Source organism: Periplaneta americana, chromosome 4 (assembly GCF_040183065.1).
Source record: "Periplaneta americana isolate PAMFEO1 chromosome 4, P.americana_PAMFEO1_priV1, whole genome shotgun sequence".
Taxonomy (NCBI): domain Eukaryota; kingdom Metazoa; phylum Arthropoda; class Insecta; order Blattodea; family Blattidae; genus Periplaneta; species Periplaneta americana.
The window spans coordinates 66,280,892-66,293,009 of NC_091120.1; the positions used below are offsets into that span (position 1 = coordinate 66,280,892).

Here is a 12,118-nt window from a genome sequence, read left to right on the forward strand (position 1 = left end):
GTAAAGTCACGGAGGATGGAGAAGCATCTCCGAAACATGTCTGATTTTTATTAATTGTTTAATAATCATATTATATTTATTAGTGTTCATATAACTGTAATATATAATTTTTTACATTTTTTTAAAAGAAAAGTTTACCAGAATGAGTGAAGGCAAATTATTAAAAGAGGCCATTTTCATCGGTACAAAAATTCGCAAAGTTGTGGCTGAATCTTTGTTTGAGGAAAAACTTTCCGTTACAAAAAAACATGGCATGACGCACTTTCAAAGATGTTTGCTCAAATTTCCTTGGAAACTACATCGAACTTGTGGAAACCATGTTAAGTGCATATAAGAAAATGGAGTGTAATATGTTTCTCAAAATACACTTTCACATTCTCATTTGAATTTCTTTCCTCGGTAAATAACGAGCATGGGGTAAGTTTTCATCAAGAAATATCTGAAATGGGAAGGCGATATAAAGGAAGAACATCATCCAGCATGCTTGCAGACTATTGTTGGTTCCTTGTAAAAGACAGTCCTGGGTCTAGTTATAAACGGAAGTGATTCAGAAAATCATTTGAAATGGTGAGTTCAAATTCCGAGATTTTTCTCTTTATACTCATGAAATATTTTTACTGTTGTTGTGTTTTTTGTGTTTTAAACTATGCAACATCATGTTTGTATCCATACACATTTTTCAAGCATTATGAGGCATTTTCAATACCTAGTCTGTTGTAATTTTATCAGTACAGTGAAAAATAAAAAATAAATTTTTTCATTAAAAAAAATCAATTCACTTTCCCCGGAAAATGGTATGTGATGGGGCTATTTGGATCTTAAATTCAGATTTAGGGCACACATTAATAATATTCACCTACTTTTATTTCGGAGCAAGGAAAAAGTTAAAAATTTGTTGTTCAGTGTTGTTTAAAAGATAAGCGAGCCATCGACTGTGAGCTTTAAATTAATAATTAAGAATATATTGGGCAGTGGTATTGCATATAGTGACGGCGGATTTGAGGAAATCCATTTGATTGCGTGTAACGGTCATTCAGGAATAAGGTTAATTGACTAAGGATAAATAAATACATTTTACTGTAGGAATTAAAGTGTGTCTAATAAACGGAATGTCATACTATAAGCAATGAATAGTAGTCAATCATCCAGTAGTAGGAGTATGTGTAGGAGTACGTTAAAACAGTATGTGCTGCCTATTAAGACGATAAGTCGAGAACTGCTTTCAGCCATATACGTTTAGCAATTTTATTAACTGTCGTACAGTATAATCTGTATAAGCAATACTGGCCTGTAGCAGCACTTACTGCTTCTTGACTTTCGACAAATATAATAATAATAATAATAATAATAATAATAATGATAATAATAATAGGCCTATAGATAATAAATGAATAAACAACCAAACGAAGGAACGCGAGAACGAACGAACGAACGAATGAAGGGAATGAATGAATGAATGAATGAATGAATGAATGAATGAATGAATGAATGAATGAATGAATGAATGAATGAATGAATGAATGAATGAATGAATGAATGAATGAATGAATGAATGAATGAATACAATTTAAGTTTATATAAAGTGCAGGAAATTAATAGCTATCGTCTTATTACAGTGAATAACAAAGAATTATGTACAGTATGTTTTCAAATAATATTTTAAAAATTCAGAGTCTGTTTACGTTGACACAACCGAAATTTTCCATGAAGAAAACGTCTGACGGGTTCGCTGAGATAGATTGAGACTACAGTGTTCATTTTTTAATAGTACATTATTCAACGAGCCTATAATGATAGTAATTAAGACGCGCGTATGTTTGTTTATGTAACGAGCGCAAGCGAGTTTCATAATTTTCATACGAGCGTCTTAATTACCATTATAGGCAAGTTTCATACGACTTTTTATGCTCGACCATATTTCTAACTTGAAATTATTCTGAAGTATTCATGTTATTTGTATCTGACTGAAGATCGTAGCTCGTAAATTGTGAGATATGCGCAGACACGAAAGTATTGATTTTTTCCGAGGAACAATAATGTCATTGACCTTGATGTAATTTAGAGAATAACATGAACTAATTTTGATATAACCTGGAAATTGATTTAGAATTGAAAAACAAGATGACAAATTGAATTTATTTGAATATTATTTACAATTAACGATAATTATTATAGTAACAGAACATAACCTTCTGCGACAGCATTGGATTTCCAGCCTCCGTGACGTTTCTCTCGTTGTCTTTCGATTGCATATCCGAGAATAATCGAAAACCTGAACTTTAGTGAATAGGTGTACTTTAATGACATGCATTAAAGGACTGCTACCAGGTGTATAATTACTACATTTCGGCATGGTCGTGCATAAAAGAGATTATTTATTACTGACAAACTTTATATTGGCTACGTATGATATGATCTATGCTTGTACATGTCACTGAAATTATCTCCTGAGGACAACTATTTCAAAATTATTTACATTCAAACTTCTTTAAACTAGGAACTGGTATTATTCTAGAAGAATTTTAAATTCTGAATCGAATACAATGCTGTACCGTAGGATTTGTCGTTCCCGAATTATGGCTGTTGACGTGAGCGTGACACAACGTTTTCTCTCTTTATACTCCCCTTTCTCCCCCACCCCCAGTCCTATAGCGGTGACTTATCGTTGGAACCGTACATATCACGAACGTTCGTGCCTATAATTATACTGAAGTACAGGGACATCATTTTATTTTTACTTCAATTTTTATTGTACCTGAGTTTTTTAATGTACTTCACTCCCACCCCTTCTACTAATGAAGTTCAACCGTCCTCCACACAGATCCAAGACCGCATATACAGACATAGTAGCCTTACGGTCATAGAAAACAGTACGATCCAAAAATATGTTCGCTTTTTCCAGTGACGAAAGAGCTTCCAATATTGAATCATTTTAGCACAGGTACTGTCGTCCATTTGCCTACGTCGTATCCCGGTTTCTCCCACAAGCTTTTATTCGCCAACTAGTGGCTGGGCTGTCTTAGCTCTTTTCTGAGAACATTAATTTCTGTTAGGAATTGGACGTGTACGTAATATTATACAACTGTTTAAAATAACTTAAATAAAAGGGCCTCGTTAAGTAATTAACTGTGACGTGATTTCCTCCCTTTCTACAACCCTATGACATAACCGCTTGCACGGACAGTAGATAGTGTGTCTGAGTAATTTTATCTTTTCGGATCGGGCAGAAGTGAAGATTGAATTTACATTACGTAAGGTAATCTTTCATATAGTAGGTACAGATTTATTTCAACGTGAGTTACTAGTACGAAGGACGAAACTGATAATTTGGATTAGGTACAATAGTCTATAGTGCGATAATATGCACATTAAAACTGAAGCCTGTATCGAAATGAATGGCCACCATTTTCAAAAATGTGCTTAAATATCCATATTATGATTATTTTTCAATTTAAATTCATTCTCTATATCGTATGCTAATGTGCTGTAGACGATATAATATACATTGCATAATGAATACGTCCGAATGGATAGCTCAGTTCGTGAGTAAAAACACTCATAGTTAATACTGTACTGTAATTTGATTAAACAAAAACCTAATGAAAATGATCAAACTCAAAATCGCGATATTTCCTAGTTTACGTAAATGGATAAATTACTTTTCTTCCCCCCTATACCTAGTAAAATGATTTATTTGTATATTACGCCAGTATCATCGAACTCCAGTCGTGGAAGGAGGTAGCAAACGGTGTTGATCCAAAGGTAGAGCCAGGTTAATATTAAAAATGTTAGTAAAAATAAAATTATGTCCCTGTACAAATTGGTTTATTTAGATATCTCTATTCTATCACAATAGGAGTTTCTAATCTCGTCATATTTCGTGACACACTTTGAATTAGTTTGGATCCCTATATGCATTGCGAACGAAGATGTGTTCTACATTCAAAAATAAACTCCAAAGTCTAAATAGTAATCTCATTGCTAGCATGATAAAAGAGCTGAATCGTTGTGAGATGCGTAAAACTTAGCATAAGAGTCCGTGTGTCATTTTCGTGACACAGATTATTCTTGTAATTAAATCAATTAGATGGAAATTTTCAAAGTACTTCTCAAGTCCAAAGAAGTTATGCGAACTTCGACATTAATTTAATTAGAGATTATGTCAGGAACTGAACCCAGAACTGATAAAAGGAGGCGATACTTCTAAACATAATATTTGTGGTTACTGAGTAGTCGTTCATTGCATTACCCTGTATCTGGGTTTCCCGAGGGGCGAAACGGGATGAAGAATGGGCATGGTCGGATGCCACGTGGACAGCTGTCCAAGGGAAGGGACGATGTTTTGTCTCTAGGCGCCGTGGAACAGTTCTGTATCTCTACAGAACGGGGAGCTGGGACAAATAAATGGAAAAGCGGTTACATATTCATGAACGACAGAGCGAATCGCGGTCTTTACTGTGGACAGAGACGGATAGAGGCCGATATTCCGCAACATTATTGCGGCAAACTCCTCCGAGAAACATCGCGGCCATTACACCGCATTCAAGCTCCGCTGGATGCTTCTCATAGGAAGGATATGCAAGCAATTCTGCTCCCGAATAGAAGAGAATTTTTTCATTGCCTTAATAAACCGTTTTTGTTGTTAATATAAGTAGTAATAGAGGCTGTGAAGATGTATGCCACGAGAACTAAATATAGAGCAAAGGAAGCTGTGTCTCCCCAGAGCCCATCTTAAAGAGTGATGGAGTATGACGTTCAGAAGTCGGCTTGATGTGAAATATTTACATGCTGCTTTACTTTGTATGATAAATTAGTTATTCACGATATTCGAGGTATAATATAATAAATCTATAAAATTAATGGAGATAATTAATGGAGATAGATATCAAAAAGTCAAAATTGAGAATTATAATAGCAGTTATAAATTGATCGATATTGGAGTTACACAAGGTGCAGTATTAGGACCAAACTTATTTACAATATATATATTAATAATTTGTTTAAAGTTTATCTAAAGAAATATGGTGGTAATATATTTTCTTTCGCAGATGAAACTGTACTAACATTCAATGGGAAAAATTGGGATAAAACTTATTTAATTGCTAACAATGGAATTAACGTAGTGAAAAATTGGCTTGACTCTAATCTCCTGTCCTTAAATATGAATAAAACTAACTATATTTCATTTTCTTTAACACCGAAAGGATATCACTTAATAATGCATAATATTTCATGTAATGATTTAACAAATAATTATTGTAATTGCTCATATCTAACACCTTCCACACAAGTCAAATGTTTAGGAATTATTATAGATGAGTATTTACGTTAGGGTAAACAAATTGATTTCATATGTACAAGTACAAGAAAGACAATTTATGAATTCATAATACGTCGAGATTTTATCACTAAAAAGCATTGAGAATAATATTTTTAGCTTTATTACAATCATTAATACAATATGGTATAATAAATTGGGGTGGAGTAGCATTATCTGTACCTAATGCATTAATTTTATTACACAGAAGATTAATAAAAATAAAATTTGTCTAACCAAAAATATGGATTACCCAACAAATGTAATTTATACAGATTTTAAAGTATTAACTATTAAAGAAATTTATAAATATACTTTACTAACTTACTACCCCAGAAATCAAATAAAACATAAATCTAATCGACATGAACATCATACTCGAAGACAAAACCTACTCTTCCATTGATTGAGCCTAAATGTCATGCATGTGCAGCACGTAAAAATAATTTTCCAAATTTTAAATATGTTAAAATTGAACTTTTAAAAAAATTATAAAATTATTCATGGTACTGTATGTAATATTATCAAATAGTGTGTTTTTTACCTTTTTATTTCTGTCGACTATATTAATGTTTTTATTGAATGTCACTGGCTTCTGTCTGTTTGTCAATTTATATTAAAAGTGTTTTTCTCTTTTCTCTTTCTTTTTTTCTCTGTGTTAGTTGTCGGTCTGAATTAAGTTAGTGTTTAGTAAACTGTCTTTGTAACTTTTATGTTGTATTATTTGCTAAGACCACACCGTACACTAGCCTGGCTCTTACGGTAGTGGCTAGAAATATTTTTGTTGTATATTTTTAAATTTGTGCTCATTTTGTTTACTAGCTAAATAAAGTTAAAGAGGAAGTACTAAGAAGGAGTGGAAATATAAGCTGAAGATTAAGCTTTTCTGTTTCTGGCACGTGATTGCATTTGACAGATATTTACAGGAAATATATCCAATAGGAATGAAACTGACTTCATTATTGGCTGAAATACGATATTAGTTAAATATCAAAGCATCATAAACGTAAATTGCTGAATAAAAAATACATTTCTATGGGCTGCTAGTAATAATAAACCATAACGAATATAACTTATAATATTGAATTACAAATTGCAAGTGAAATGAAATTCGATACTGCCAAAAACAAAAGCGAAAACAAAAACAGCGGAGAAATCAGTTTCAAACTAATTTACATTTTTCGAATTCAGAATAGATCACTGGTCTTATGATGTATGGTGGTGGTTGTTGCTGTGATAATGAACCTTAAGTTGCTTTACATTGTGAAATGAATTAGTTATACACGAAATTTAAGGCATAATAACTACAAAATTAATATGCAGGGTGATTCACGAGGATTTATCGTCCTTTATGGAGCTTATTTCTGATGACATTCTGAGCAAAAAATGTCATATAAACATGGGTCCTATTCTCAATATTTACAGAGTTACGTTTCGTTATTGGAACGCATTGCTGTGAACGTGTGATCTTGTTCAGCGTGCAAGGTACTCAGGGGTTGATGTATGCAAAATCTGATAGAGAAGAGAAAGACAATGCAAACTGCATCTGTAAGCCTTCCGCAGCCAAGACAATTCATTGAAAGACGGTGAGATATGATAATAAAGACGGATATTACATGAATCGTTTATTTCTAAAACCCCACAAGTGACAAAAACAAAACTTTTGAGAAACCAATAAAAACTGTTTAGTTTCATTACTTTCATTTTTATTGTCAAAATGTATTTAACAAGTGATATTAGTTGCTAAATATGAGGTTTATTCACCATTAGTTCTGTTTTATAATATATATAAAGTCCCCCCCAAAAATAAATTAGGATGTTATGGAGTTTTTCCCACAAAGAAACTGAAACTAAGCAAAGCATTGCCTTTTTCCAAGTACCAGAGTCAATGAAAGTAAGTATGAACAAACTTTATAATCTATGTAAAAACTACAGTATAAAATCACAAAAAAAATTAAAGTTTTTTCTGTAGCAACAGATATTTTTTTATCAGGACTTATTATTTTTCTAGTCTTCGCTTCCACAGTCATTACTATCCTTGTTGGTGGTAGGCCATGTATACAGTTCTGTGTAGAATCCTTTCACTTCATCCGGTATGTACTGCAAAATCTTCTTAAGGTCCTCCATTTTTTTAACATTGATTGGTAGCCTCGAGCTGTTATAAGCTAGGTCTGTCAGCAGTTCAAACGGTAAATTTTCAGCACAAACACTTTTCTCAGGAATTCGAATAGTGAATACTTTTGCCGGTACAATGCTGTCAATGAACTCTTTACGAAGAACTTTACCTTTTTGTTCATTGCAGTGAAGAAACTCATTCACCTCAGAAATTTTAAAATGCACATTTTATCCTTTGGTACACCACGGCCATAAGATGAATCAGACATGCTAGCTAGCTTATAAAATGTTGCCACCAAGATTTGAAGTTAACCACATCATTAGCTGTGACTCGTTTTACCTTGAACTTAGACGAGTTCTCAATAATCCTCACTTGCAACATTTTCATCACTTTAAACTAACCATCTTGTTGTGCCGTTTTATTTCGGCACACTACTTTTTTTATTTTTTTTTTCCTTTCTTTCTTCCCTTTCTATTCTTATTATTTAATTTTTTGTATTAGTTTACCTCACTTTTCATAGATGGCTTTACTTCTTCTCCATTTTCAGTCTTACTTTCTCCTTTAAATAGCTTGTTTCTTTTCTTCCATTATAGCTCTATTATTCCTCACGTATAAGGAGCGAACTTCAGTGATCACGTGACTTGGTTTTGGTTTGTGATTGGTTATTTTGAGGGAGCATTAACATACAGTTTTACGTTGGGGGAGAATTTCGTTTTGAGGTTTTAGCCTTGTGGAACGACTCGTTGAGGAAGGTTGGACGACAGCTGGGAGAGCTGTGCGTTGGTGTTCTGGCTATTCGCGATGGGATCGCGGGTGACCCAGTTCAGAAAGGACGTGGACTGATGTAGTCTGGGATCGAACGGGGTTCGTGACTTTCTACAAGCAGGAGCGTAGCCGAGCTGCGGTGATGTAGGTAGTGTGTTTATGAAGGTGTGAGTGTCGAATTGAACCTATTGTTGAGTGGGTTTCGAGACTGGCATACCAGAAGGTAAACGGGTTTTTACATATTAGTAAGGTTAAACTTATTATGATTCATAGAAAGAGTCTGATTTGAGATAGAGTGTGAAAGAATTAGCTGGCATTCGTCAAGGGTTTTACATTGAATGTGTAATAGTGATTTCTGCTACACCAGACAAGTTGGGACTTGTCTAACGAGCTGTTAATAATTACAAACTGTGAGGATAGATGGCATTACTAGTGTGTGTAATGGCGAATGCCAGTTCAGTGACCTCTAGTGGTCAGCCAGTGTCGAAGGAGTGAGGAATTATCATTGATTGTACTTTACTGGAGACCTTGGTTCATTGCTATTTTTCCTAGAGTGTTCTCAATAAATCTTGACAGAGAGTGTTAATGATTTATATGGAGTGTTTTCTGTGTATCACCTCACCAAACAGACAATCGACCCTATCATAGCTTTCGACGGCAGGGTGATACTTTATCTTTGTAGTATTGTTTATTCAATACTTTTACCAACTATACAAAGTACACGGGGGCCCACCGTTCCATTGTAACAAAATATTCAAAACTGATAATAATAGTAAGGACAACACTTAATCAGCAATAGACTGAATAAAACACCGATTCGGCTGTGACTGAAATCAGCTGTTGGGTGCGACAGTGCTGCTGTCAGCTAGTATGGCAGACTAGTTTATTTGAAAAACACCATATGTGATGTTAGTTGTGGGGCTTTTACAATAAATGCATATTTCTTGTCCAATTTTTTACATGTTACAGTCATGCTAGATATAAAGTTTTTATATCAAAAGATGCGCATTCATGCGACAATCAAAATCCACAAAAAACGCATTTTGTAAAAAATACAGGTTGCGGTATTTTTACAATAAACGATTCACATATAAACCGAACACAGGCATTATGGACATGCTGTAATTTTTTAGACAGGTCATAGCTGAGATCACTTAATAGAACGTCGCAGTAGTCAAACTGTAGCATGATAAGTGTCTGAAGTTAAAAATAATGCATGATAACAGTAAATTATTTGATTGTTAAAAGGTAGCAGGTATACGATTTGCACAAAACCATTGAACTTGCAATAAGATATCGTGGTGCAGCTCTTACGAAATTTCCTGCTAGTCGATAGTTTTACAAACCTTCACCAATCGTAAGGTCACTTGAATCACTCCGTGTTTCTAACGGTTGTTGTTAAGCCTGACGATAAATAAGACGTAAAATTCTAGAGTTATCGTATTAAAAGACTGATGGCCGGTTTTTCCAAGTATTGTTAGAAAATTTAACGACTGTTAAACTCTAAACAGTTTGTTAATTAATAAAACTGTATGTTTCAACACCAGTTTGGTTTAACAGATTGTTAACAGTTCGTTAATTTTAAATGTAGGATTTCGGGCAACTAACTCGTTTAACAGTTAGTTAAATATGGCCGATGTATCCACAGCTGTTCGAACAGAAGTTGCGAAATTAATATTTTGTGTCTCTCTGTAGGGAATGTTTAGCATATGACTGGTAATATAACATTTAAAAAATACTTTGGACTGTTTAAATACATCAGTGTTATTTTATTTCTTTCGTATTTCGTATCCATAATAGCAATGAGGAAATATAACCTTACTTTATAATTATTATCCAGGACGTCACTTACAACATTCATTTGTCAACTATTCGTTTATGGAGCGTGCTATAACAGGTTGTCAATTTATGCAAGTTTCATGACTCACTCTGTAATATAGAATTTAAATATTAATTTTAGCCAATCAAAAAATGTCTTACATGTGTAGAATCATTACCAACTGCTGTTGAGTAGTTAAAATAGTGCTAACAGACATTATAGTTAAGTGTTGGTTATCTTAAACAAAACAAACAAAATTGTTGAATTGTTGAACAAATGGAAAATACATTAACAAAGCGTTAAAAATAAACAGACTGTTAATTTAACATTCGTTAAGCAAAATTAAACATTACTTGGACAAACTAGCCATGAAACTGAAATGTTTAAAATATGGTCACTTCGAGAGAGAGAAGTAATAAAGTAGCATCAGACACAGCACTTTTACACTGTTACGTGTGTTGATACGAATATCTGATTCTGTATCTGTGCGGTGAAACACTTCCCTCGAGTTGATATTTGAGCGATCTCTCCAACCGCAGAAGCCCAGAACTTAGATGGCAACAATTCCCCTCCAACATTGTCTTGCAGCTGCTTCCAGACAAAACTTTTGATGAACTAGTGAATCGAGTTCTCAAGTCTAACTTGAACTAAATGGAGTCCTTAACACTTCCGAAACTCTGAGTCTAAAATCGGTTCATTAAACTTACAAAATGCCTGCAATCTCCGAGCACATGCTGAAGTTTAGAATAGTCAAGAGAAAGACGTATCCGTGACGAGAAAATTAAATAACAGTCCATGATTTTACCGTTCATGAATTCACCGGGTTCTAACTCTTCATGCTGCACTAATTAATAGGAATCAGTGCGTTTTTTTTCTCGTTATGGAAAATATAAATTGTAACTGAACACAGACCTGCAATGGGAACATTTTCTGAAAGATAATGACTCAGTTTTATAGAGTTTTGATCACTAATTTAAGTAAAAATGTAAAGATGTTCCGTCAGTCACAATTTTCTCATAAACTTAAATCTGCAAAACTTCGATTTCAGCGACTACAGAATCACTATACACCGTTAATGAAGCAAGTATTTAATCTTTCTACATTTGCACAACAATGAACAATAATTTTATTATTTAACACAGTATGTTGCTCTGCAAATACAATGCCAAAATTGTGTCCCTACTGCGATTTAGTTTCAACTAGACCTTTGGGAGGGATGGTTCTAAGATAACACATTTGAAAATATTATAAACCAAACTCAGTCCAACATTTAATAATAATAATAATAATAATAATAATAATAATAATAATAATAATAATAATAATAATAATAATACCAACAAAACGAAAATCAATTAGAAGGATTCCTCGGTTAAACTATAGGAAGAAGTTTGGGGGACACTGTGTTGGATTATTATAGAAATGGTAACAGAAATTTATCCCGAAAAGGTGCCCACTTAAACATTTCACGTTAAAAAAATATTAAACTGAAGATGCAGTAATGAAAGTTACACAAGATAGCATTTTTTCCTCTCTTTAACTACTGCGAAAGTTCTTCGCCATCGACTTTCGTGAACGCCCATCATCCGTCAGGTGCTTCGGAGTCGTCACGTATTCATGGAGTGCTTATGCTGGTTTTCAAATCACGTCTCCTCTGTGATGTCGCCTCACGTCTTGTATAACCTGTAATTCGACTTCCTCAATATTTCAGACTCTTGCAGACTTTAAAGCATCCAACATCTGTTGCGCCTACAGACCACATCAGAACAAGTTTGAAGATTTATATACTTCTCGCATAAAGAAGTGCAAGTATTTATGTCTTCATATCAATCGCTCCGTGTACCTCACTGAAATAAACAACTAATTTTTCCTTGGGTGGATTTTTACTGAATTGCATAGGTCTGTTTAAGCTAGTAATTTCGCAACATTGTGTTGGTAATGTAAGGTTGGTTTAAATATGTTAGATATTTCACGTATTTAATATTAAAATAGTAAAATATTACGTATAAGGCCCCAAGGTTCATTCTTACTCTTTTTCTGACCAGGGGTAAAAGGTGATAGGAACATGGTGGCTACCCGAGAGCTGCAAAATAGCGCTTAC

General features: G+C 33.8%; 1 protein-coding gene across 1 annotated transcript in view; it reads left to right on the forward strand.

Moving 5' to 3' along the window:
- LOC138697847 (A-type potassium channel modulatory protein KCNIP2-like) overlaps positions 1–12,118 on the forward strand; it is a 428,016-nt gene that overhangs the window by 124,355 nt on the left and 291,543 nt on the right. The gene's annotated exons all lie outside the window — the stretch shown is intronic.